This window comes from Eurosta solidaginis, chromosome X, assembly GCF_040869045.1.
Source record: "Eurosta solidaginis isolate ZX-2024a chromosome X, ASM4086904v1, whole genome shotgun sequence".
Taxonomy (NCBI): domain Eukaryota; kingdom Metazoa; phylum Arthropoda; class Insecta; order Diptera; family Tephritidae; genus Eurosta; species Eurosta solidaginis.
In genome coordinates, this window is record NC_090324.1 from 111,886,477 (window position 1) to 111,913,257 (window position 26,781).

Consider the following 26,781-nt stretch of genomic DNA (forward strand, 5'->3'; position numbering starts at 1 on the left):
AACAAAAGTTGAGACTCCACCAAAATGGTAGCTCCACTTCCAGGATCTCCACTCCATCCACCTGACAAAGAAAAGAAAATGAACAGTATCAACCAACCTAGTACATGTTTAATTATAAATTAAATTATCAATTATCTTACCATTGATTTGTTCGCAAAGACCACCAAAACCAAACTTCGTACTACGACCACGCGCCGTAGTAAAAGAATATACCAACGGGAAAAATCGTTCGATTTTAGTCCCGTTTGCTTCAATTCTGTGGAATTTACATTATATACATAAGTATGTATAAATGTTCGCGAGCATTTTTTTTTTCGTTTATGCTTTGCAGCAGGTATGCTTATACCAGTGCGCGGACGTTAAATAATGAAAATGTTGGTAGTGGTAGATTTTACCAATGTACCAAAAATACTGCCACAAAATAACCGATTTCGGCATGTTATTCGAAAAATTACTCGCACAACAGAAGGAGATGTCAATAGCGCCAATAATTATTTGCGTGCTCATTTACTACACTTATTTCGTGAACAAATTTATTTCTTTTTTCAATTTGTGCACAACTTTGTTCAAATTTGGTGGGGTTGGTTAGTGTAACCGCCTAATGTTAGTTGGTTGTGCTCAGCAATTAAATACGTTTACCAAATGATCGCAGTCTTTGTTTTTCAATGCGAAAATACTGTTTTCAACAAAAAACATCACAAACAGTCATTATAAGGGTTCGGTAAAAAACAATCCGAGTCCTGAAATTAAAGAGTCCCGAAAAGAATATGTCACGAAATTGGAAAAAGCCAACTGTTTCTACTGGCTTAGTGTGCTATTGCCCCAGTGACCTAGTTTGTTTTTCAAGGACAAGCAAATACATATATGTATATATATATTCGCACAAAATCACCATACCAGCTATCATCTGACCAATAAATACACGACAGGGTTGCATGTTACATTTAGCATAATGATACGTGCAGATAGAACGCGTCATGGAGAACGCATCGCCAATCTGCCAATTCATGTCAGGTTATGGTAAATAACGCATCTCCGCTTGGTAACAATTGAATTTAATATCCCGGGTTGAACCATCCATGTCATATAAGCACAGGCAGCTGGTAGACTTTCCAATTTAAGCACGATTTTCGCTATTCGCATGAGCTGTCGCACAAAATTAAATGCATAACTTCGTCGGCCTCTACGCTCGGCTTAAACTCGCTCTATTTATCCATTTTAACACACGTTTGTTAATCAAATAACACTCTTTTCACACGAAATAATGAAATATCTACTGCCTAACTTAAATACGCAATGATCTGGGTGGGTGGTTTACAATCACGTCCGTTCCAACCTCCCACGCTTATCACGAAAACAAGTAATTTTGCGCAGGTGGCATGGAATCACGGCCGTTTCGACAGCACTAATAATCGTCACCGAACCAACTTCACGGCCACTCGCCCTGGCACCTAAAAAGATGCCACACCTCCTCCAACAAAAAAAATCAGTCGCCCCGAGCGACACGATACATTAGACGCTGGAACGGAGATCTCGGCCTCTTCGTCCAGCCCAGAAAAAGCTAAACAAAAAAAAAAAATGCGAGTCTGGAACGGAGACTTCGGCCTCTTCGTCCAACCAAACAAAAAAAATGCTAATCTGGAACGGAGACCTCGGCCTCTCCATCCAACAAAAAGAAAAAAGATATAAATTTTGCCAGTCTGGAACGGAGACCTCGGCCTCTTCGTCCAGCACTATTGACCTTCTACGCCATATCAATTTATGGATTCTATATATATCTAAGAAATATGTATAATCAAAGGCAAGAAATATTCACTTTCCTCCCCTTCTAATACTTTTTTTCATCCTAGCTTAGGTGGCATACTTTGCAAGTCGGGCAGGACTCCCGGCCACCCGCGACGCTGGCGAAATACGCGATTTAGGTTAAGTTTAGTTTTAATGCAAATGTTTTTTCTCTTTGCTTGTCAGCGGTCGGAGTTCGGTGGGGGTAAAAACGATGTTGCGTATCGCAAGGGGGGCGGCATGTTTAGGCAGGATGCATAACTTTTCCGCATCTGAATGCGAGCCCCCTAATGCAACTCTGCGATTCGATACTCGACTTGAACTTATAGCCATCCACACCATCACCGCCACATGCATGTGCATGCATTTACATGCACGTGTATGTGTGCTTTTTGTCAGCACTTATGCATACGCATGTCCGAGTTGATGTGTGGGTGCCTTTCCCCTCCAAAACGGAGGGTTTTGCGGGTCAACGGTTGGCGCTTTCTATACAACCGTCCTCTTGGATTTCAACAGCCTTACAATACGCATCTGCCGCCAGCTATCTTTACCGTTTTTCAACAATACTTTCAGGTAATATTGTAACCAACCAATTTATACATTTACCCAATAAATCACATATCTTATAACGAGGAATCTCGTCTTCTCTTATTTTATTTCAACCTGCTTATTCCCATCGAGATCGACCCCGGTGCGCCCAACGACTCAGGAGCAGACGCACCCCGGCCTTGTACTAGATTGGTATACAAATCCCACTTCTTCGGACTTATCAGCCCAACCATTCAAATATAAGGTTAACACGGCAAAAAACCTAACCATAAAGTGCTGAAAATAAGCCATGAAAAATTCTGGGATGTCAACATTAACAAAATCACCAAAATATTGAGAAAAAACAATTACCAATACGGTCTCATACAAAATTTAATTGAACAAAAGAAAACTCAAATAAAATATGAAATTAACAACAACCCAACAGCTAACATAAATGTCCAACCAAAACAGTATTACAGCGACACATACATTCCTAGGTTAACAGACAGCATAGAAAAAAGGATACTAAAAACCAACAAGAATATATGCTTCGCCTACGAATCTAACCAAACTTTGTCTACTATTTTCACGAAAACAAAAAGCCCAATTCCAACTACACAAAAAAATAACATTGTGCACGAAATAGCATGTAAAGGAGATGATAACCAAACATGCAATAAAGCATACATAGGTACCACAAAACGCGCATTAGGCGTTCGTCTAAAAGAGTGCGGCACGGATATAAGGAAAAGCAAAAATAGCACGGAATTATCGCAACATACCACAGCAACCGGTCATACATCTGATCTCAACATCATAGACAAAAAGAAACGCCAAAAGATTAGATTCACAATAGAGAGTTTAAGGATACTACAAAACAGAAACAGAACAGTAAACCGAAAAGAAGACACAGATGACGTTTCTTCGGCTTATCTGTTATGCATAGGAAACAACTTACATACAAACAAACATACATGGATCAAAGTCCAAATAAACAACCATATTTGACAAGTGTACCCAAACAAACGGGTATCAACATAATTTTTAAAATAAATTAATTTAAGTTAAAATACATTGATGACGACGTTTAGTGCAATATGTAAGATAGACATATTAACGTATACAAAAATTGTAAGTGCTCGATATATAATTGTGATATTAATTAGTAAGGTTTATATATATTTAATTACAAATTATAATTTCTTCTTTTACATGTTATAATGTTGCTGTTAATTGAAATTGGAAAAATAATTAAAATAAATGCAGTTCACCCCTGAGGATGCTAAGATGATTAGCGAAACGTCGGGTTGTACTAGTGGAGTCTTTTGACTTGCACTACAGCACATATTGGTCAAGTAAAGCCAAAAACAAAGAGGAACGCGAAAATGTTAGATACACAATAGAGAGTTTAAGGATACTACAAAACAGAAACAGAACAGTAAACAGAAAAGAAGACACAGATGAAATTTCTTCTGCTTATCTGTTACGCATATGAAACAACTTACATACAAACAAACATACATGGATCAAAGTCCAACTAAACAACCATATTTGACAAGTGTACCCAAACAAACGGGTATCAGAATAATTTTTAAAATAAATTAATTTAAATTAAAATACATTGATTACGACGTTTAATGCAATATGTAAGATGGACACATTAACGTATACAAAAATTGTAAGTGCTCGATATATAATTGTGATATAAATTAGTAAGGTTTATATATATTTAATTCCAAATTATGATTTTTTCTTTTACACGTTATAATGTTGTTGTTGGTTGAAATTGGAAAAATAATTGAAATAAATGCAGTTCACCCCTGAGGATGCTAAGATAATTAGCGAAACGTCGGGTTGTACTAGTGAAGTTTTTTGACTTGCACTATAGCACATATTGGTCAAGTAAAGCCTATTTTTATTTATTAATTTGAAAAATTTTATCTCTGTCCGGAGATATTTGCAGTTGAAGTTGGGGATTTTCATTTGGATGTTGTAATGTTGCTGTACCCACAAAAAAAAATCGTACATTATTGTTTTGCGCGGATATAGTTGTGGTTTCCAAACCGGTGTTGGACCCACTCAGGGTAGCTGTTAATAAGCGCGGCCGAAGGCCACCAATGCAGAAAGGTGTTCTGCGTAAAAATACTATGCATTCCACCCCCGTTTCGGAGGGACCCACGGATCATTTTTCGGTTTTTCGTTAATATCTTTTTAACGAGCTAAAAATTTTAATATCCGCCTTCGGAGCATTAAACAAGACGCGTCGTTTGACACCTCTCTCGATATTTTTGGTAGCGTATTAGCAGTCGACCCCTCAACTAGACTTTTACCACAATCAGTTTTAATTATTTTTTTCTAAGTATCTTTCTTAAAATTCAACTTGCTATGATTACATAATTACTAACATAACTTTTTGATGGTAGCCCAATCCCTGATCTACCTCAACGTTGCTTCTTATGCATATGTGATCCGTGACCTACTTTTAGTTGCCATATGTATCAATGCAGCGACATTATGCAATGTATACATATTGTAACGAATTTACTTGCAAAACCTCTTATTTGCAATCCTCTGCTAAGTTCGAATCACTAAACTATTGAATAAATAACTCCAATATTTAATAACGCAAAATGGCCTTTATTAAAGTACTTCACAACAACACTCAAACTTTGCAACGAATAGCTTGCTTAATAACCAAACTGATTGATAGCTCTAATGAAACGCATTTTGAAAATAATACTGCTCTTGCTCGCTAGATAGCGTCTTAATCGAAAGTGAATTCCAGCGCCACTACATTTGCTGCCTTATATACTCTCTGATTTCAACGTTCGCATCTTCTACGCGCTTCCACAATCTACTAGTTGCCATTAGCTCTCAAACTTCTCAGCTGTTACTACAATTGCACGATTTTTTAGCTTTTCTCATTGCATACTTTCAGGAATATCTCAGATATATGCATGTGTTTGTGCATTGACTCTCCGCTGCTCGTATACGTACATGGTAAATATGTGTAGACGCAATTATTGTTTCGTTTATGTAGATACATAATGATTGAATTATTGATGTGAATTCGCGTCACTGCTTAGCATCGGCTTAGAGATAGCAGCACCCCTTAGTTTTGCTAATATTCGTAACACTGCCCTTCACCTAAGTTTGATCGTCCCTATCAGACAAATCTCTCGATATAAACGCTGCTAGCATCGCCAAATGTACCACTCTTCTATTTCGTGATTTACCAATTGCTTGTATGCGGTAGATGACATCACTGATCGTCTTCACAACTATGTACGGGCCTTCCCAACTGCACCGGTATTTGGATGGAACACCTCTCCGCCGGTAAGGGTTGTATAGCAGTACCAAATCTCCCTCCCGGAAACCTTCCAAATTATTTTCCTTGTCGTACCTGTGTTTCATCTTACTACTCATTATCCTGGATCGTTCCCTCGCACTTTGTTGCTTGGCCAATGAACTACTTCGTAGAGCTTGCGCTTGACGGTTTGGCTTCGCATAATCAGTATCGTTCCCACGTTTCACAACAGTAGTGCGCTCCGGCTTGAAACTGCCCTCGCATTCTTTCTCGGAAGTTCGTTGCTTCGTTTTGCTGCGTCTTTTAGATTTTGTCAATGCCAGTGTTTCTCTCGCATGTACTTTTGATTTTGCTTTATTTGGCCCATTCGACCTATTAACCTTTGCCTTTGACTTCCGTTGCTTTTGTCGAGTCTTCTCCACCAGTACTCGATTACTACTGAACCCTTTCTCCAACTAGAAGTTAAGTGGTATATCCTGGTTCTCAAAACGCATCACCATTTTCTTGATGTCATGGTCAACCAAGAAATCCACTCCAAATATGACTTCTTCAACGATCTTCGCCACAACGAATTTGTGTTGAACCGTGACCTTTCCAATCAAGACTTCACATATCACTTCTCCCTGAACTTGGTTATACTCGCCAGTGACCGTACGCAACCTTGCCCCAGGTAACGGTTTTACTCTCCTGTTGCCCAAGTCAGATCGGATTAAGGAATGAGATGCGCCCGTATCTACAGTCAGAACACGTTCTTTGCCATCCACATTCCCTTCGACGGCAAGACTGCTCGATTTTCTTCCAATTTGCGACACAGATTTCACAAAAAATTCAATAGCTGGGGTAAGTTTTCGTTCTTTACATCTGCCACGCTCTTGTTCATCTCCTCCAGCTTTGCGTTTACGGCCACCCACATTGTTGGAACTACTAGGATCAAGAACGCAATGACATGCAATGTGACCGGGCTTCCCGCATTTGAAGCATTTGATAACTCTTCCACTCCACTTTTGCGATCCTTTCAGCACCTCCAATATTGCGTCTACCCACTCTGGCCTTTCTACTTCCACACCGCGTGCTTTGAAAACTGGCTTACACAGAAGCGACGCTGTTTCCCAAATAAGAGCTTGTGACACCGTTTCTGCGAATGTTGGCTTTGGGTTTGCGTATGTAGCTCGCTTTGTTTCGACGTCCCGTATGCCATTTATAAAGCCCTAAATCTTTACCCTTTCAGTGTATTCCACGGGTGCGTCGGCATTCGCTAAATGTGCTACTTTCAATATCCGACGCAAACTCTTGCAATGTTTCGCCAGGCCTCTGGAAGCGGTTCAGCAACTCCATTTTGTATATCTGTCTCCTATGCTCAGTTCCGTATCGTCTCTCTAGACCACTCATCAATGCTTCATAACAGTTCCGTACGTCCTCCGGAATCATGTGTAGGATTTCGGCTGCTGGCCCCTTCAATGCCACGAACAGTGCAGCAACTTTATTTTCCGCATTCGAGTTTTTCACTACTGCGGTCTTCTCAAACTGTAGCTTGAAGACCTGGAAAGGAACAGAACCGTCAAAGGATGGTGTCTTTACCTTCGGATTGCTTGCTGAAACAGCTGGGCGATTTAGTTGTAACTGCTCCATACGACCTTTCAAACCATCGACTTCTGCCCGAAATTCAGCGATTTTTGCATCCTCCGCTTCCAGTTTTGTTGATACCCTTGCTTCCTGTTATGACAGTTGCCAAGATATGCGAGATTCTTATGCTTTCAACTGCTCAGTCATATATGCCTTCTGTTCTTCTAACTGTGTTTCCATCTTAGATGTAATCTGTTTCGACTGTGATTCCAGTTGTTTTTCCATCTTGGATGTTAAACGTGTCTCCTGTGATTCCAGTTGAGATGACATGTTGGTGGATATTTGTGATGACATTTCGGACATTTGTGTCGACATTGCAGCCAATATCATGTTCACGTGTGTGTTCGCCATTTTTTGCGCTGTTTCTTCAATTTTTGTTATTTCCTCGCCATAAAGATGAAAGTCATACTCTTCCACGTCAATTCCTTCTAATTCCATTGCCTGTCGTAGTCGTTACTGAAGTTCTAGTTTAATGCCGCTTGTATTCAATCTACGGCCCTCCAACTCCTTCTTCAGTTGCTGGACCTTCAATACGCTTAACTTTGGCATGTCCAAGTTGTATTCGAAGTCTTCGGAATTTATTCGACAATTCCTCTTTTGACATCAGTTGTAACGAATTACTGCAATTCCCCTTATTTGCAATCTTCTGCTAACGTTCGCATCGCTAAACTGTTGAATAAATAACTCCAACATTGAATAATGGAAAAACTAGCTTGCTTAATAGCCAAACTGACTGATAGCTTAAATGAAACTGAAATTCGCCTCTACTGTTGTCGCCTTTTTATACTGTCTGATTTCCTCGTTGCATATTTCTAGGCTATCTAATTCTAGATCTTACTAGTTGGTTATGCATTTCTCAGCTACAACTACAGATGTAGAATTTTTATAGCTTCTCTCATACCCCATGCGCTTGTATGTGTGAGCGACACTTCCACAATTATAATTACATACCTTAAGGAGCATCTCTCATACCATTTCATTTTCATGAAAGTTATAAAAATAGGTAGGTACTTTGTGTGAGGATGCAAAGTTTCAGGTTTTTTGTGGTCTGCGTGTAAAAACTACGACTAGGATTCACGTATGTCAACAATGTATGACGTAAACGTAATTATTTGATGAAATTTGTTAAAATTTGAAGCTTCTAGCCATAAAAAAGGGGCAAAAATGACAATTTATATGGGGTATATAATATATATACCACCGATCTCTATGATTTTTTCAGACAACAATATATGCTATATACGTAAACATTTCGTGAAATTTGAAGCTTCTTGCTGTTAAAATGGGGCAGAAATTGCGCAAAGTTTCTTATCTGAACAATCGGTTGTATGAGATATATACTATAATATACCACCGATCTCAATGATTTTTTCAGACAACACTATATGCTATATACGTAAGCATTTGGGGAAATTCGAAGCTTCTAGCTGTTAAAATGGAGCAGAAATTGCGCAAAATTTCTTATCTGAACAATAGGTTGTATGAGATATACTATATATTCCACCGGTCTCTATGATTTTTTCAGACAACAATATATGCTATACACGTAAGCATTTGGTAAAATTTGAACATATCTAAACGATTTTTAAGATAGATATAAAATAAACAAGTAAGGAGGGCTAAGTTCTGGTGTAACCGAACATTACATACTCAGTTGAGAGCTATGGAGACAAAGTAAGGGAAAATCACCATGTAGGAAAATTAACCTAGGGTAACCATGGAATGTGTTTGTATGACATATGTATCAAATGGATGGTATTAATAAGTATTTTAAGAGGGCCATGTTTCTATAGGTGGACGCCATTTAGGGATATCGCCATAAAGGTGGACCAGGGCTGTCTATAGAATTTGTTTGTACGATATGGGCATCAAATGAAAGGTGTTAATGGGTATTTTAAAAGGAAGTGGGCCTTAGTTCTATAGGTGGACGCCTTTTCGAGATTCGCCATAAAGGTGGACCAGGGGTGGCTCTAGAATGCGTTTGTACAATATGGGTGTCAAATGAAAGGTGTTAATGAGTATTTTAAAAGGGAGTGGGCCTTAGTTCTATAGGTGTTCGCCTTTTAGAGATATCGCCATAAAGTTGGACCAGAGATGACTCTAGAATTTGTTTGTACGGTATGGGTATCAAATGAAAGGTGTTAATGAGTATTTTAAAAGGGCGTGGGCCTTAGTTCTCTAGGTAGACGCCTTTTCGAGATATCGCCATAAAGGTGGACCAGGGGTGACTCTAGAATTTGTTTGTACGATATGGGTTTAAAATGAAAGGTGTTAATGAGAATTTTAAAAAGGAGTGGGCCTTAGTACTATAGGTGGGTGCCTTTTCGGGATATCGTTATAAAGGTAGACCAGGGTTGGCTCTAGAATGCGTTGGTACAATATGGGTATCAAAACAAAGGTTATAATGAGTATTTTAAAAGGGAGTGGGCCTTAGTTCTATAGGCGGAAGCCTTTTTAAGATATCTCCATAAGGGTGGACCAGGGGTGACTCTATAATGTGTTTTTACGATATGAGTATCAAATTAAAGGTATTAATGAGGGTTTTGATGGAATATATGTCCCCCGCCCGACTATGACGAAGTAAGAATAGCAATAACAAGATTGAAAAACAACAAGGCCGTGGGCGCTGACGAATTGCCCGCGGAGCTATTCAAGTACGGCGGCGAGGAGTTGGTAAGGCGCATGTAGCAGCTTCTTAGCAAAATATGGGCGGAGGAGTACATGCCCGACGGTTGGAGTCTAAGTGTTCTTTGCCCAGTCCACAAGAAGGGTGATATTGCAAAATGCACCAGATATCGTGGAATCAGCCTTCTCAATATCGCATATAAGGTCCCTTCAAGTGTATTGTGCGAAAGATTGAAGCCCACCGTGAACCGGCTGATTGGACCTTATCAGTGCGGCTTCAGACCTGGTAAATGTACCATCGACCAGATTTTCACAATGCGCCAAATCTTGGAAAAAACCCGTGAAAAGAGAATTGACACACATCACCACTTCGTCGACTTTAAAGCCGCCTTCGACAGCACGAAAGGAGCTGCCTATATGCCGTTATGTCTGAATTTGGTTTCCCCGCAAAACTTATACGGCTGTGCAAAATAACGTTGAGCAACACCATCAGCTTAGTCAGAATTGGGAAGGACCTCTCCGAGCCGTTCGAAACTAAACGAGGTTTAAGAGAGGGTGACCCCCTATCGTGCGATTTCTTTAATTTAATGCTGGAGAAAATTATACTAGCTGCAGAACTTAAAGCACTGGAACAATATACTATAAAAGCGTGCAATTACTGGCATATGCTGATGACATTGATATCATCCGCCTAAATATACGCGCTGTTAGTTCTGCTTGCTCCAAACTGGAAAAAGAAGCGGTAAAGATGGGTTTGATGGTGAATGAGGACAAAACGAAGTACCTGCTCTCATCCAGCGAAGAGTCAGCACATACGCGCCTTGGCAACCACGCTACTGTTGGCAGCCATAATTTCAAAATAGTAAAAGACTTCGTTTATTTGGGAACTAGCATCAACACTAGCAACAACATCAGCACTGAAATCCAGCGAAGAATCAATCTTGCCAATAAATGCTACTTTGGACTAGGTAGGCAATTGAAAAGTAAAGTCCTCTCTCGGCGAACGAAAATCATACTCTACAAGTCACTTACCGTACCCGTCCGGCCATATGGGGCAGAAGCATGGACCATGACAACAGCAGATGAAGTAGCTTTGGGAGTGTTCGAGAGAAAAGTTCTTCGAAAGATTTATGGACCTCTACGCGTTGGCGATGGCGAGTACCGAAGAAGATTTAATGATGAGCTGTACGAGCTATACGCAGACATCAACATAGTCCAGCGAATTAAAACGCAGCGGCTGCGCTGGCTAGGCCATGTTATGCGAATGAAAGATGATTCTCCGGCCAAGAAAGTGTTTCTATCGGAAACCGCCTATGGAAGCAGAGGTAGAGGGCGGCCCCCACTCCGTTGGAAGGACCAGGTGGAAAACGATTTAAACTCCCTTGGTGTGACCAATTGGCGCCGGTTGGCGGAGCGAAGGAGCGGCCTTGTTGGACGGCCATAACCGTTTAGACGGTTATGCGCCAATTAAGTAAGTAAGTAATGATGGTTTTAAAATGGAGTGGTGGTAGTTGTAGATGTGAAGGCGTTTTCGAGATATCGACCAAAATGTGGACCAGGGTGACCCAGACCATAATCTGTCGGGTATCGTTAATTTATTTATATATGTAATACCACGAACAGTATTCCTGCCAAGATTCCAAGGGCCCTGCAGAACTTTTTCATTTTATTTTACTTAATAATGGAAGGTGCCACTCACATTTTACAAAGTTTTTTTCTTAAGTTATATTTTGCGTCAATAAACCAATCCAATTACCATGTTTTATCGCTTTTTTCGTATTTGGTATAGAATTACGGAATTTTTTTCATTTTTCGTAATTTTCGATATCGAAAAAGTGGGCGTGATCATAGTCGGATTTTGGCCATATTTTATACCAATACAAATTGAGTTCAGATAATTACGTGAACTGAGTTTAGTAAAGATATATCGATTTTTGCACAAGTTATCGTGTTAGCGGCCGAGCGGAAGGACAGACGGTCGACTGTGTATAAAAACTGGGCGTGGCTTCAACCGATTTCGCCCTTTTTCACAGAAAACCGTTACCGTCCTAGAATCTTAGCCCCTACCAAATTTCACAAGGATTGGTAAATTTTTGTTCGACTTATGGCATTAAAAGTATCCTAGACAAATTAAATGAAAAAGTGTGGAGCCGCGCCCATTTTGAAAATTGCTTTTATTTTTGTATTATTATCATTACTGGAGTTGAATGTTGACATAATTTACTTATATACTGTAAAGATATTAACTTCTTTTTTAAATTTGACTTTAAAAAATTTTTTTTTTAAGTGGGCGTGGTCGTTCTCCGATTTTGCTAATTTTTATTAAGCATACATATAGAAATAGCAGTAACGTTCCTGCCAAATTTCATCATGATATCTTCAACGACTGCCAAATTACAGCTTGCAAAACTTCTAAATTACCTTCTTTTAAAAGTGGGCGGTACCACGCCCATTGTCCAAAATTTTACTAGTTTTCTATTCTGCGTCATAAGTTCAACTCTCCTACCAAGTTTCATCGCTTAATCCATATTTGGTAATGAATTATCGCACTTTTTCAATTTTTTGAAATTTTCGATATCGAAAAAGTGGGCGTGGTATTGTCCGATATCGTTCATTTTAAATAGCGATCTGAGATGAGTACCCAGAAACCTACATACCAAATTTTATCAAAATACCTCAAAATTTACTAAAGTTATCGTGTTAATGGACGGACGGACGGATGGACGGACGGACGGACATGGCTCAATCAAATTTTTTTTCGATACTGATGATTTTGATATATGGAAGTCTATATCTATCTCGATTTCTTTATATCTGTACAACCAACCGTTATCCAATCAAAGTTAATATACTCTGTGAGCTCTGCTCAACTGTGTATTAAAATAGGTAGGTACTTTGTGTGAGGATGCAAAGCTTCACGTTTTTTGTGGTTTGCATGTAGAAACTATGACTCCGAATCACGTATTTCAAAAATATATGACGTAAACGTAACTATTTGATGAAATGATTCAAGGTTCAAATCGAGGTCAAGGCCAGAACAATAATTTTTTTCTAATGATAATTATTGTTATTTTTTAATTTTTCTAAATTTGAAAAATTGTATTTTGTTTTTGGAATAGTAAGTAGAAAATTTTTCAGACAACCTGCCATAGCTGCTCAGATAGATCCATTTCGAAGGGTGCTAAGCCTTCATCATCAGTACGCTTTAGGCATGCTGCGCTAACCATTTAGCTATACAGCGGTGGTTTGTTTGACTGGCAAATTTGCTACTTCTATTCCTTTTTACCAACTATATTTATTCAGTATTGCGCCATCTGGTGCAAATCACTGATAATGCTGGATTTTTGTTTATTGTCAATTACTTTGTTTGACATTCCCAAGTGCTCATAGTTTATTAATGGTTATTAACTATTCCAAAAACAAAATACAATTTTTCAAATTTAGAAAAATTAAAAAATAACAATAATTATCATTAGAAAAAAATTATTGTTCTGGCCTTGAGCTCAATTTGAACCTTGAATCATTTATCAATAGGCCGATAAAAACAAAAACAATTGTTATTTGATGAATTTTGAAGCTTCTAGCCGTAAAAAAGGGGCAAAAATGACAGTTTATATGGGGTATATAATATATATAGCACCGATCTCTATGATTTTTTCAGACAACAATATATGCTAGATACGTAAGCATTTGGTGAAATTTGAAGATTCTAGCTGTTAAAGCGGGGCAGAAATTGCGCAAAGTTTCTTATCTGAATAATCGGTTGTATGAGACATATACTATATATACCACCGATCTCAATGATTTTTTCAGACAACAATATATGCTATATACGTAAGCATTTGGTGAAATTTGAAGCTTCTAGCTGTTAAAATGGGGCAGAAATTGCGCAAAGTTTCTTATCTGAATAATCGGTTGTATGAGACATATACTATATATACCACCGATCTCAATGATTTTTTCAGACAACAATATATGCTATATACGTAAGCATTCGTTGAAATTTGAAGCCTCTAGTTCTTAAAATAGGGCAGTAATTTCGAAAAGTTTCTTATCTGAAAAATCGGTTTTGGGGGATATATACTATATATACGACCGATCTCATCAATTTTTTCAGACAACAATATGTGCAATATACGAAACCGTTTAGACGGTTAAGCGCCAATTAAGTGAGTAAGTACGTATATGGTGAAGTTTGAAGCTACAATCTGTTAAATTGAAGAAGATATGACAAAAATCCTCTTTTTCTGAAAAATCGGTTGCATGGAGGATATATGCTATAGTGGTCCGATCCAGCCGGTTCCCACAAATGTCTAATCGGACACCCAAATACACCCGCTCACCAAATTTTATCAAGATATCTCAAAAATTGAGGGACTAGTCTGCATACAAACAGAAAGACGGACATGGCTAAACCAACTCAGCTCTTCATCCTGATTATTTCGGTATACTTAATAGTGGGTCTATCTATTTTCCTTTAAGGACTTACAATTTTGGGTTTCGTGAGGAAATTAATATACCATTTCATTTTCATGAAAGGTATAAAAAGGGTCAAATTGACAGTAATGTCACGATAAATAAATCTCAAAAAACAGATGTAAGAGGGATTGGTAAAGGGATAACAAGCACTGTTGGCACGGTTAAAGCGGCCCTAAAAGATGATTACCTACTAATTAGACACAAATTTCACGTAGTAGAAGACAATTTCCAAATCCCATGAATATTAGGATTAGATTTCATTAAAAAATATAATTGCATTTTAGATTATCAAACAGAAGGTGACACTCTTATACTAAGGCCATATGACTAGCCAGAAAACATAATAATTCAGATGACTAACAAACCAACAATCAATAGTATTTCAATACCTGCACGATCAGAAGTAGTTCGACAAATTCACATAGAAAATAGAAATTCAGATTTATTAATCCCACAACAAGAATTGTCTGAAGGTATTTTTATTGCAAACACACTAGCAAATTCGCAACAAACATTTGTTAGAATTATAAATACAACAAATAAAAATGCAACACTTCAAGATTTTAATATACGTACAGAAAATTTGAATGATTATACAATAGTTAAAAATAAAAAGCTCGAAAATGAGGCCAACAATAAGGAAAAATTAGAAAGATTAAATAAAAATGTTCCAAAATTTGCAAATAAAGCACTTAATGCATTATGTGCAGAATTCATTGACATTTTTTCATAAGAATCAGAACCAATTACCACTAATAATTTTTACAAACAAAAACTTTATATGAAAGACAAAAACCCAGTGTACGTAAAAAATTATAGAATACCAGAAGCTCATAAGAACGAAATTAATAAACAAGTAAACTAATTAGTTAAAGATGACATAATAGAACCTTCAATTTCAGAATTCAATACTCCAATTTTATTAGTACCGAAAAAATCACTACCGAATAACCAAAAAAAAAAGATGGAGAATGGTTGTAGATTACAGACAAGTAAATAAAAAATTAACCGCAGATAAATTCCCTTTACCAAGAATTGATAGCATACTAGAGCAGTTAGGAAGAGCTAAATATTTTTCATGCTTAGAATTAATGTCTGGATTTCACCAGATTTAACTCAGCGTAGAGTCAAGAGATATCACATCCTTTACAACAGATAATGGTACTTATCGTTTTAAAAGACTACCGTATGGCCTTAAAGTAGCACCGAACTCATTCCAAAGAATGCTAATGTCGCATTTGCAGGCTTGAAACCTTCACAAGCATTCCTATACATGGACGATTTAGTCGTATTAGGATGCTCCGAAAATCATATGATTAAGAATTTTCGAGATGTTTTCGCAACTTGTAGAAAATATAATTTAAAATTACATCCGGATAAATGTTTATTTTTCAACCAAGAAGTAACTTACCTTGGTCATAAATGCACAAGCAAAGGAATTTTGCCAGATCCCAGTAAATTCGAAACAGTTAAAAATTACCCAACACTTAAAAACGCGGATGAGGCGAAAAGATTCGTCGCATTTTGCTATTATTACAGAAGATTTATTCCAAATTTTGCAGAATATTCTAGAATAATAACAAGACTTTGCAAGAAAAATTTAGTTTTCGACTGGACAGAGGATTGTAAAAAATCCTTTGACTATTTGAAAGCTGCGTTCATAAGCCCTAATATCCTACAATATCCCTATTTCAATAAACAATTTTGTATAACAACTGACGCAAGTGGATATGCTTGCGGAGCAGTATTAAGCCAAGAGCATGAAGGAAAACAATTTCCAATTGCCTATGCATCAATATCATTTACTAAAGGAGAAATTAATAAAGCAACAATTGAGAAATAAATAGCGGCCATTCATTGGGCCATAACATATTTTAGACCATACATTTACGGTAGAAAATGTTTGATCAAAACAGACCACAGGCCCTTAACATTTTTATTTTCGATGAAAAATCCGTCATCAAAGTTAACTCGAATCAGATTAGATCTGGAAGAATATGATTTCGAGGTGGACTATATCGCAGGTAAAGAAAACTATGTAGCCGACTCATTATCACGCATAGATATTAAAGATCTAAAACAAATATCGGTAGAAGCGTGTAAATATTAAAAGTTACGACTAGATCGGAAACTAACAAAAGTCATAACAATAAACATTCCAATAGTAAAAATGAAGAAATAAAAAGTCACAAAGAAAACCCAATAATATTTGAAGCGCTAAATAAATGTGAAGTAAAGAGACTAGTCCAGCTCGTTTTCGATCCTCCGAAATTACGTTTCAAAAAAGGAAAGAAAATTTGTAGCGAACTTAAAATAAAAAATCTAATTGTTGAGGCGAAGATTGACTTAGGTCCATTCTTTGCCAGGCTTATGAAAGAAGCCGGCAATTTAGGAATTAGAAACATACAGTTGTCCTTAGGAGACAAATTGTTCAAAGATAATTATACCCGGGTAGACACATTTAAAGAAATTGGTACCAAAGTTCTCAAAAATCTAATTTTAGCATTAACACCAGAAGTTATGCATGTGACAAGTAATGAAATAATTAAAGAAATTCTTCACAAATTTCATGACGATCCTGTGTTTTGTGGCCACCCAAGAATGAATCGTATGACAAATAAAATAAAAGAAAAATACTATTGGAAAGGTATAAAAAATGATCTCAGAAAATACGTCAAAAAATGCGCTCATTGTAACAAAAGTAAAATAATTAAAAATTTGAAAGAGCCTATGATTATAACCGAAACAACTACAAAAGCGTTCGAAACAGTACAAATAGATACGATAGGCCCTCTTCCCAGAATGGAAAATGGAAATGAATATGAAGTTACTATAGTATGTGACTTGACTAAGCATTTGGTTGCAATACCAATACCCAGAAAACACGCAAAAACAATAGCCAAAGGGATATTCGAAATTTTTATTCTAGTTTATGGTTGCATGAACACAATTATAAGGAATATGGGAAGCGAATATAAAAATAGCCTATTTGAAGAATTATGCAAGCTTCTAAAAATAAACCATAAAACCTGAACACCTTACCACCATCAAACTTTAGGCACATTTGTACGTAGTCATAGAACATTCAATGAATATGTACGTTCCTACATATCCATTGACAAAAACGATAGGGATGAATATCTTAAATATTTTGCGTATTGTTACAATACTACCCCATCTACAGTTCATAATTATTGTCCATACGAACTAGTATTTGCCAACAAACCCCAGACTTACGAATTTTTAAGAGAAAATACAGTAAGGTCATTGTACAATTATGAGGCTTACGACAAAAAAATTAAGTGTAGGTTACAAATAGCGCGAGGTAGAGCATATAAATTAGTAAAACAGGCTAAGGAAAAACAAAAAATTAGTTACGATAGGAAAACACAATATAAAGAAATAAATTTAGGAGATTTAGTCTTAGTAAAAAATGAATCAGGTCATAAGTTAGATAGTAGGTATAAAGGATCCTATAGAGTAGTAAATATCGATGAAAACAATAATTTTACATTAATTCCCTATAAGGTAGAAAAGATCGATAAAAATAATAATGTTACTATAATTCCATATACAGAAGAAAAGATCGACAAAAACAATGTAGAAAATATAAACGTAGAAAACATATATCCAAATAATAAAAATAAGAAAATTGTAACACCAAAAAATATACTTAAACTCATAGAATAAGTGCACTTTAATTTTATAAACACAAAGAAAATTTTTATTGTATGCAAAAGAAAAATACAATAATAAAACAAAACAAAAGATAAAAACAAATGTAAACTATTCTTTGGAAATCAAGCTAAATAAAATACTGGCACAAAAAAAAAAAAAAACCCCAACAAGCAAAGTAAGCATAAGCGGATTCCAAATCAATAGCCTAACTTGAGTAGCCATAAATATTTCCTGTACTAAATTATATATGTCTACTCTTTCAAAGGCGGATGATGTAGCATGCACTCATTGAGTTATTCACTCATTTGTACAAACATATATTTCGACCCGTTTTGGAATGTCTTAAAATATATTGACTCTTACATGCATATTAATACATTTGTACATACATATATTTTGGCTCGCTTTGGTACGGCCTGAGATTCAATTGACACATTCACTCATTTGTACAAACATATATTTTGTACACCGTGCACCGTGGTAACCTGAACCTTGGTGTGCCACTGTTTTGAGCTTGCTCGCGCCAAGCCTTTACTTGTAGACAAATTATTAACATGATTCATTTATGCTTGCGTTGCAAATTCCACAGCTAAGTTTATTTATGCTTAGAATGCAGTTCCCAGGTAACTGAATTGAATGTATATGTGTGTTACACTTAGTTTGTAAGTATTAGCGTAAGTAAGTATTTTAGCTCATAGAAATTTTGTATAAAAGAAAACAACCTTTGAATAAAGAACTCAATTCTATCAGGTGCCGCTAAATGGGTACTGCTACCTAATTTACGTCATTTTTCTCATTATCTCCCCAAATATTACATGGCGATCCTGCCAGCCCTGCTTAGGCAAACTGCTGTTTACAAGGCAGTCTGCTGAACATCTTTAACAGGACGTCCCAAATATTACAACATAATAAATTTTCAACAGAATTATTCGTATATTGGATGCATGTTAAGCTGCGAGGTGATAATCCCAACGAGCATAATTCAAAATAAATTTTCAACAGACTATTATTCGTGTGTTGGATACATGTTAAGCTGCGAGGTGATAATTCCAACGAACATAATTCAAAATAAATGTTCAACAGACTATTATTCGTGTATTGGATGCATGTTAAGACTATTATCGTGTATTGGATGCATGTTAAGCGCGAGGTGATGATCCCAACAAACATAATTAAAAATAAATTTTCAACAGACTATAATTGGTGGTAAGCAGATATATGAACACATGGAATTGAAGCGTAAGGCATAGAGAAGTGGAATAGACCTTGGGCCGCAGACGCACATCAAGAAGACAAAAGGAGATACCAGATTATGTATGTAATTATTAAATTAGTTTATTTTAAAAGCATTTGGCAACCTAACGGCTGCCAGTTTACGGGCAAAAAGTAGATTTTTGCTAATAAAATTAAGATTTTTTTTCTTCTCGCTCTAACTTTTTCAATGACCGAAATCAATAATCAAAAAGAATTTGACACAGTGTTCTCGCATTATTGTAAATCAATTGAGGAAGAAGCGGCCACCGTGGTGTGATGGTAGCGTGCTCCGCCTACCGCACCGGATGCCCTGGGTTCAAACCCCGGGCAAAGCAACATCAAACATTTTAGAAATAAGGTTTTTCAATTAGAAGAAAATTTTTCTAAGCGGGGTCGCCCCTAGGCAGTGTTTGGCAAGCGCTCCGGGTGTATTTCTGCCATGAAAAGCTCTCAGTGAAAACTTATCTGCCTTGCAGATGCCGTTCGGAGTCGGCATAAAAAATCATGTAGGTCCCGTCCGGCCAATTTGTAGGGAAAATCAAGAGGAGCACGACGCAAGTTGGAAGAGAAGCTCGGCCTTAGATCTCTTCGGAGGTTATCGCGCCTTACATTTATTTATTTTTATTAATTGAGGAAGAAGTAAATAAATTAGAAAAAGCAAAAGCAGCAGAAATAATTAAACAAGGCCCTAAGGCAATTTGCATAGAAGAATATAGGAGTAGAATACAACAACAAAAAATTGAGGAACCAAGATTCCAAAACCCACTAAAAATAAAGGAAGAAGTGGAGGAAAAAGATTTAACATAACAAAGGCTGTAGCAATATTGTACAAAGAAATTAATTTAACAACAAACAAAGAGGAAATGATTCGTCTAAAAAAATTAAATTAGGGAATTAAAAGAAGTATAAAAGAATTTTTTTAAAGAAAAAAAATTTTTTTAATTATAATTCCGATCAGAAACCCAATCACTACGCTTGAGAATAAAAAAGAAAAAACAAGTAAGGAAGGCTAAGTTCGGGTGTAACCGAACATTACATACTCAGTTGAGAGCTATGGAGGCAAAGTAAGGGAAAATCACCATGTAGGAAAATTAACATAGGGTAACCCTGGAATTGGTTTGTATGACATTGATACACATGTCGGTATTAATGAGTATTTTAAGAGGGCCATGGTTATATAGGTGCACGCCATTAGGAAAATTATTTGCACGATATGGGTATCAAATGAAAGGTGTTAATGAGTATTTTAAAAGAGCGTGGGCCTTAGTTTTATAGGTAGATGCCTTTTCGAGATATCGCCATAAAGGTGGCCCAGGGGTGACTCTAGAATTTGTTTGTACGATATGGGTATCAAATGAAAGGTGTTAATGAGTATTTTAAAAGGGAGTGGGCCTTAGTTCTATAGGTGGACGCCTTTTCGAGATATCGCCATAAAGGTGGACCAGGGGTGACTCTAGAACGCGTTTGTACAGTATGGGTATCAAATGAAAGGTGTTAAAGAGTATTTTAAAAGGGAGTGTGCCTTAGTTTTATAGGTGGACGCCTTTTCGAGATATCGCCATAAAGGTGGACCAGGGGTGACTCTAGAATGCGTTTGTACAATATGGGTATCAAATGAAAGGTGTTAATGAATATTTTAAAAGGGAGTGGTGGTAGTTGTATATGTGAAGGCGTTTTCGAGATATCGACCTAAATGTGGACCAGGGTGACCCAGACCATCATCTGTCGGGTACCGTTAATTTATTTATATATGTAATACCACGAACAGTATTCCTGCCAATATTCCAAAGGCTTTTGATCTCGCCCTGCAGATTTTTTCATTTTATTTTACTTAATATGGAAGGTGCCACACCCATTTTACAAAGTTTTTTGTCAATAAACCAATCCAATTACCATGTTTTGTCCTTTTTTCGTATTTAGTATAGAATTATGGCATTTTTTTCATTTTTCTTAATTTTCGATATCGAAAAAGTGGGCGTGGTCATAGTCGGATTTCGGCCATTTTTTATACCAATACAAAGTGAGTTCAGATAATTACGTGAACTGAGTTTAGTAAAGATATATCGATTTTTGCTCAAGTTATCATGTTAGCGGCCGAGCGGAAGGACAGACGGTCGACTGTGTATAAAAACTGGGCGTGGCTTCAACCGTTTTCGCCCTTTTTCACAGAAAACCGTTATCGTCCTAGAATCTTAGCCCCTACCGAATTTCACAAGGATTGGTAAATTTTTGTTCGACTTACGGCATTAAAATTATCCTAGACAAATTAAATGAAAAAGGGCGGAGCCGCGCCCATTTTGAAAATTTCTTTTATTTTTTTATTTTGTTGCTCCATATAATTACTGGAGTTGAATGTTGACACTGTAAAGATATTAACTTTTTTTTAAATTTGACTTTAAACAATTTTTTTTGTGAGTGGGCGTGGTCGTTCTCCGATTTTGCTAATTTTTATTAAGAATACATATAGAAATAGCTGTAACGTTCCTGTCAAATTTCATCATGATATCTTCAACGACTGCCAAATTACAGTTTGCAAAACTTCTAATTTCCCAATCCCATGCGATGGAATATTAGGATTAGATTTCATTAAAAAATATATTTGCATTTTAGATTATCAAACAGAAGGTGACACTCTAATACTAGGACCATATGACTACCCAGAAAACATAATAATTCAGATGACTAACAAACCAACAATCAATAGTATTTCAATACCTGCACGATCAGAAGTAGTTCGACAAATTCACATAGAAAGTAGAAATTCAGATTTATTAATCCCACAACAAGAATTGTCTGAATGTATTTTTATTGCAAACACACTAGCAAATTCACAACAAACATTTGTTAGAATTATAAATACAACAAATAAAAATGCAACACTTCAAGATTTTAATATACGTACAGAAAATTTGAATGATTATACAATAGTTAAAAATAAAAAACTCGAAAATGAGGCCAACAATAAGGAAAAATTTGAAAGATTAAATAAAAATTTTCCAAAATTTCCAAATAAAGCACTTAATGCGTTATGTGCAGAATTCATTGACATTTTTTCATTGGAATCAGAACCAATTACCACTAATAATTTTTACAAACAAAAACTTCATATGAAAGACAATAACCCAGTCTACGTTGAAAATTATAGAATACCAGAAGCTCATAAGAATGAAATTAATAAAAAAGTAAACTAATTAGTTAAAGATGACATAATAGAGCCTTCAATTTCAGAATTCAATAGTCCAATTTTATTAGTACCGAAAAAAACACTACCCAATAACCAAGAAAAAAGATGGAGAATGTTTGTAGATTACAGACAAGTAAATAAAAAATTAACCGCAGATAAATTCCCTTTACCAAGAATTGATAGCATACTAGAGCAGTTAGGAAGAGCTAAATATTTTTCATGCTTAGAATTAATGTCTGGATTTCACCAGATTGAACTCAGCGAAGAGTCAAGAGATATCACATCCTTTACAACAGATAATGGTACTTATCGTTTTAAAAGACTACCGTATGGCCTTAAAGTAGCACCGAACTCATTCCAAAGAATGCTAATGTCGCAGTTGCAGGCTTAAAACCTTCACAAGCTTTCCTATACATGGACGATTTAGTCATATTAGGATGCTCCGAAAATTATATGATTAAAAAATTTACGAGATGTTTTCGCAATTGTAGAAAATATATTTTAAAACTACATCCGGATAAATGTTTATTTTTCAACCAAGAAGTAACTTACCTTGGTCACAAATGCACAAGCAAAGGAATTTTGCCAGATACCAGTAAATTCGAAACAGTTCAAAATTACCCAACACCTAAAAATGCGGATGAGGCGAAAAGATTCGTCGCATTTTGCAATTATTACAGAAGATTTATTCCAAATTTTGCAGAATATTCTAGAATAATAACAAGACTTTGAAAGAAAAATTTAGTTTTCGACTGGATAGAGGATTGCAAAAAATCCTTTGACTATTTGAAAGCTGCGTTAATAAGCCCTAATACAACAATTTAGTATAACAACTGACGCAAGTAGATATGCTTGCGGAGCAGTATTTAGCCAAGAGCATGAAGGAAAACAATTGCCTATGCATCAAGATCATTTACTAAAGGAGAAATTAATAAAGCAACAATTGAGAAAGAATTAGCGGCCATTCGTTGGGCCATAACATATTTTAGACCATACATTTAAAATTTTTGATCAAAACAGACATTAACATTTTTATTTTCGATAAAAAATCCGTCATCAAAGTTAACTCGAATCAGATTAGATCTGGAAGAATATGATTTCGAGGTGTATTATATCGCAGGTAAAAAAAACTATGTAGCCGATGCATTATCACGCATAGATATTAAAAAATTAAAACAAATATCGGTAGAAGCGTGTAAAATATTAAAAGTTACGACTAGATCGGAAACTAATAAAAATCATGATAATAAACATTCCAATAGTAAAAATGAAGAAATAAAAAGTCACAAAGAGAACCCAATAATATTTGAAGCGCTAAATAAATATGAAGTAAAGAGACTAGTCCAGCTCGTTTTCGATCCTCCGAAATTAGGTTTCAAAAAAGGAAAGAAAATTTGTAGTGAAATTAATAAAAAAAATCTAATTGTTGATGCGAAGATTGACTTAGGTCACATCTTTGCCAGGCTTATGAAAGAAGCCGGCAATTAAGGAATTAAAAAATACAGTTGTCCTTAGGAGACAAATTGTTCAAAGATAATTATACCCGGGTAAACACATTTAAAGAAATTGGTACCAAAGTTCTCAAAAATCTAATTTTAGCATTAACACCAGAAGTTATGCATGTGACAAGTAATAAAAAAATTAAAGAAATTCTTCACAAATTTCATGACGATCCTGTGTTTGGTGGCCACCCAGGAATGAATCGTATGACAAATAAAATAAAAGAAAATTACTATTGGAAAGGAATAAAAAATGATCTCAGAAAATACGTCAAAAAATGCGCTCATTGTAATAAAAGTAAAATAATAAAAAATTTGAAAGAGCCTATGATTATAACCGAAACGCCTACAAAAGCGTTCGCAACAGTACAAATAGATACGATAGGCCCTCTTCCCAGAATGGAGAATGGAAATGAATATGAAGTTACTATAGTATGTGACTTGACTAAGTATTTGGCTGCAATACCAATACCCAGAAAACAATAGCCAAAGGGATATTCGAAATTTTTATTCTAGTTTATGGTTGCATGAACACAATTATAAGGGATATGGGAAGCGAATATAAAAATAGCCTATTTGAAGAATTATGCAAGCTTCTAAAAATAAACCATAAAACATCAACACCTTACCACCATCAAACTTTAGGCACAGTTGTACGTAGTCATAGAACATGCAATGAATATGTACGTTCCTACATATCCATTGACAAAAACGATAGGGATGAATATTTTGCGTATTGTTACAATACTACCCATCTACAGTTCATAATTATTGTCCATACAAACTAGTATTTGCCAACAAACCCTAGACTTACGAATTTTTAAGAGAAAATACAGTAAGGTCATTATACAATTATGAGGCTTACGACAAAGAAATTAAGTGTAGGTTACAAATTGCGCGAGGTAGAGCATATAAATTAGTAAAACAGGCTAAGGAAAAACAAAAAATTGGTTATGATAGGAAAACACAATATAAAGAAATAAATTTAGGAGATTTAGTTTTAGTAAAAAATGAATCAGGTCATAAGTTAGATAGTAGGTACAAAGGATCCTTTAGAGTAGTAAATATCGATGAAAACAATAATTTTACATTAATTCCCTATAAGGTAGAAAAGATCGATAAAAATAATAATGTTACTATAATTCCATATACAGAAGAAAAGATCGATAAAAATAATGTAGAAAATAGAAACGTAGAAAACATAAATCCAAATAATAAAAATAAGAAAACTGTAACACCTAAAAATATACTTAAACTCATAGAATAAGTGCACTTTAATTTTATAAACACAAAGAAAATTTTTATTGTATGCAAAAGAAAAATACAATAATAAAACAAAACAAAAGATAAAAACAAATGTAAACTATTCTTTGGAAATCAAGCTAAATAAAATAATGGCCCAGTAAATTCGAAACAGTTAAAAATTACCCAACACCTAAAAATGCGGATGAGGCGAAAAGATTCGTCGCATTTTGCAATTATTACAGAAGATTTATTCCAAATTTTGCAGAATATTCTAGAATAATAACAAGACTTTGAAAGAAAAATTTAGTTTTCGACTGGATAGAGGATTGCAAAAAATCCTTTGACTATTTGAAAGCTGCGTTAATAAGCCCTAATACAACAATTTTGTATAACAACTGACGCAAGTGGATATGCTTGCGGAGCAGTATTTAGCCAAGAGCATGAAGGAAAACAATTGCCAATTGCCTATGCATCAAGATCATTTACTAAAGGAGAAATTAATAAAGCAACAATTGAGAAAGAATTAGCGCCCATTCGTTGGGCCATAACATATTTTAGACCATACATTTACGGTAGAAAATTTTTGATCAAAACAGACATTAACATTTTTATTTTCGATAAAAAATCCGTCATCAAAGTTAACTCGAATCAGATTAGATCTGGAAGAATATGATTTCGAGGTGTATTATATCGCAGGTAAAAAAAACTATGTAGCCGATGCATTATCACGCATAGATATTAAAAAATTAAAACAAATATCGGTAGAAGCGTGTAAAATATTAAAAGTTACGACTAGATCGGAAACTAATAAAAATCATGATAATAAACATTCCAATAGTAAAAATGAAGAAATAAAAAGTCACAAAGAGAACCCAATAATATTTGAAGCGCTAAATAAATATGAAGTAAAGAGACTAGTCCAGCTCGTTTTCGATCCTCCGAAATTACGTTTCAAAAAAGGAAAGAAAATTTGTAGTGAAATTAATAAAAAAAATCTAATTGTTGATGCGAAGATTGACTTAGGTCACATCTTTGCCAGGCTTATGAAAGAAGCTGGCAATTAAGGAATTAAAAAATACAGTTGTCCTTAGGAGACAAATTGTTCAAAGATAATTATACCCGGGTAAACACATTTAAAGAAATTGGTACCAAAGTTCTCAAAAATCTAATTTTAGCATTAACACCAGAAGTTATGGATGTGACAAGTAATAAAAAAATTAAAGAAATTCTTCACAAATTTCATGACGATCCTGTGTTTGGTGGCCACCCAGGAATGAATCGTATGACAAATAAAATAAAAGAAAATTACTATTGGAAAGGAATAAAAAATGATCTCAGAAAATACGTCAAAAAATGCGCTCATTGTAATAAAAGTAAAATAATTAAAAATTTGAAAGAGCCTATGATTATAACCGAAACGCCTACAAAAGCGTTCGAAACAGTACAAATAGATAGGATAGGCCCTCTTCCCAGAATGGAGAATGGAAATGAATATGAAGTTACTATAGTATGTGACTTGACTAAGTATTTGGCTGCAATACCAATACCCAGAAAACAATAGCCAAAGGGATATT

General features: G+C 35.6%; 1 pseudogene; it reads right to left on the reverse strand.

Annotated features, from left to right (window-relative positions):
- Nucleotides 1-26,781, reverse strand: part of LOC137235082 (F-actin-uncapping protein LRRC16A-like) — a 54,304-nt pseudogene that overhangs the window by 1,347 nt on the left and 26,176 nt on the right.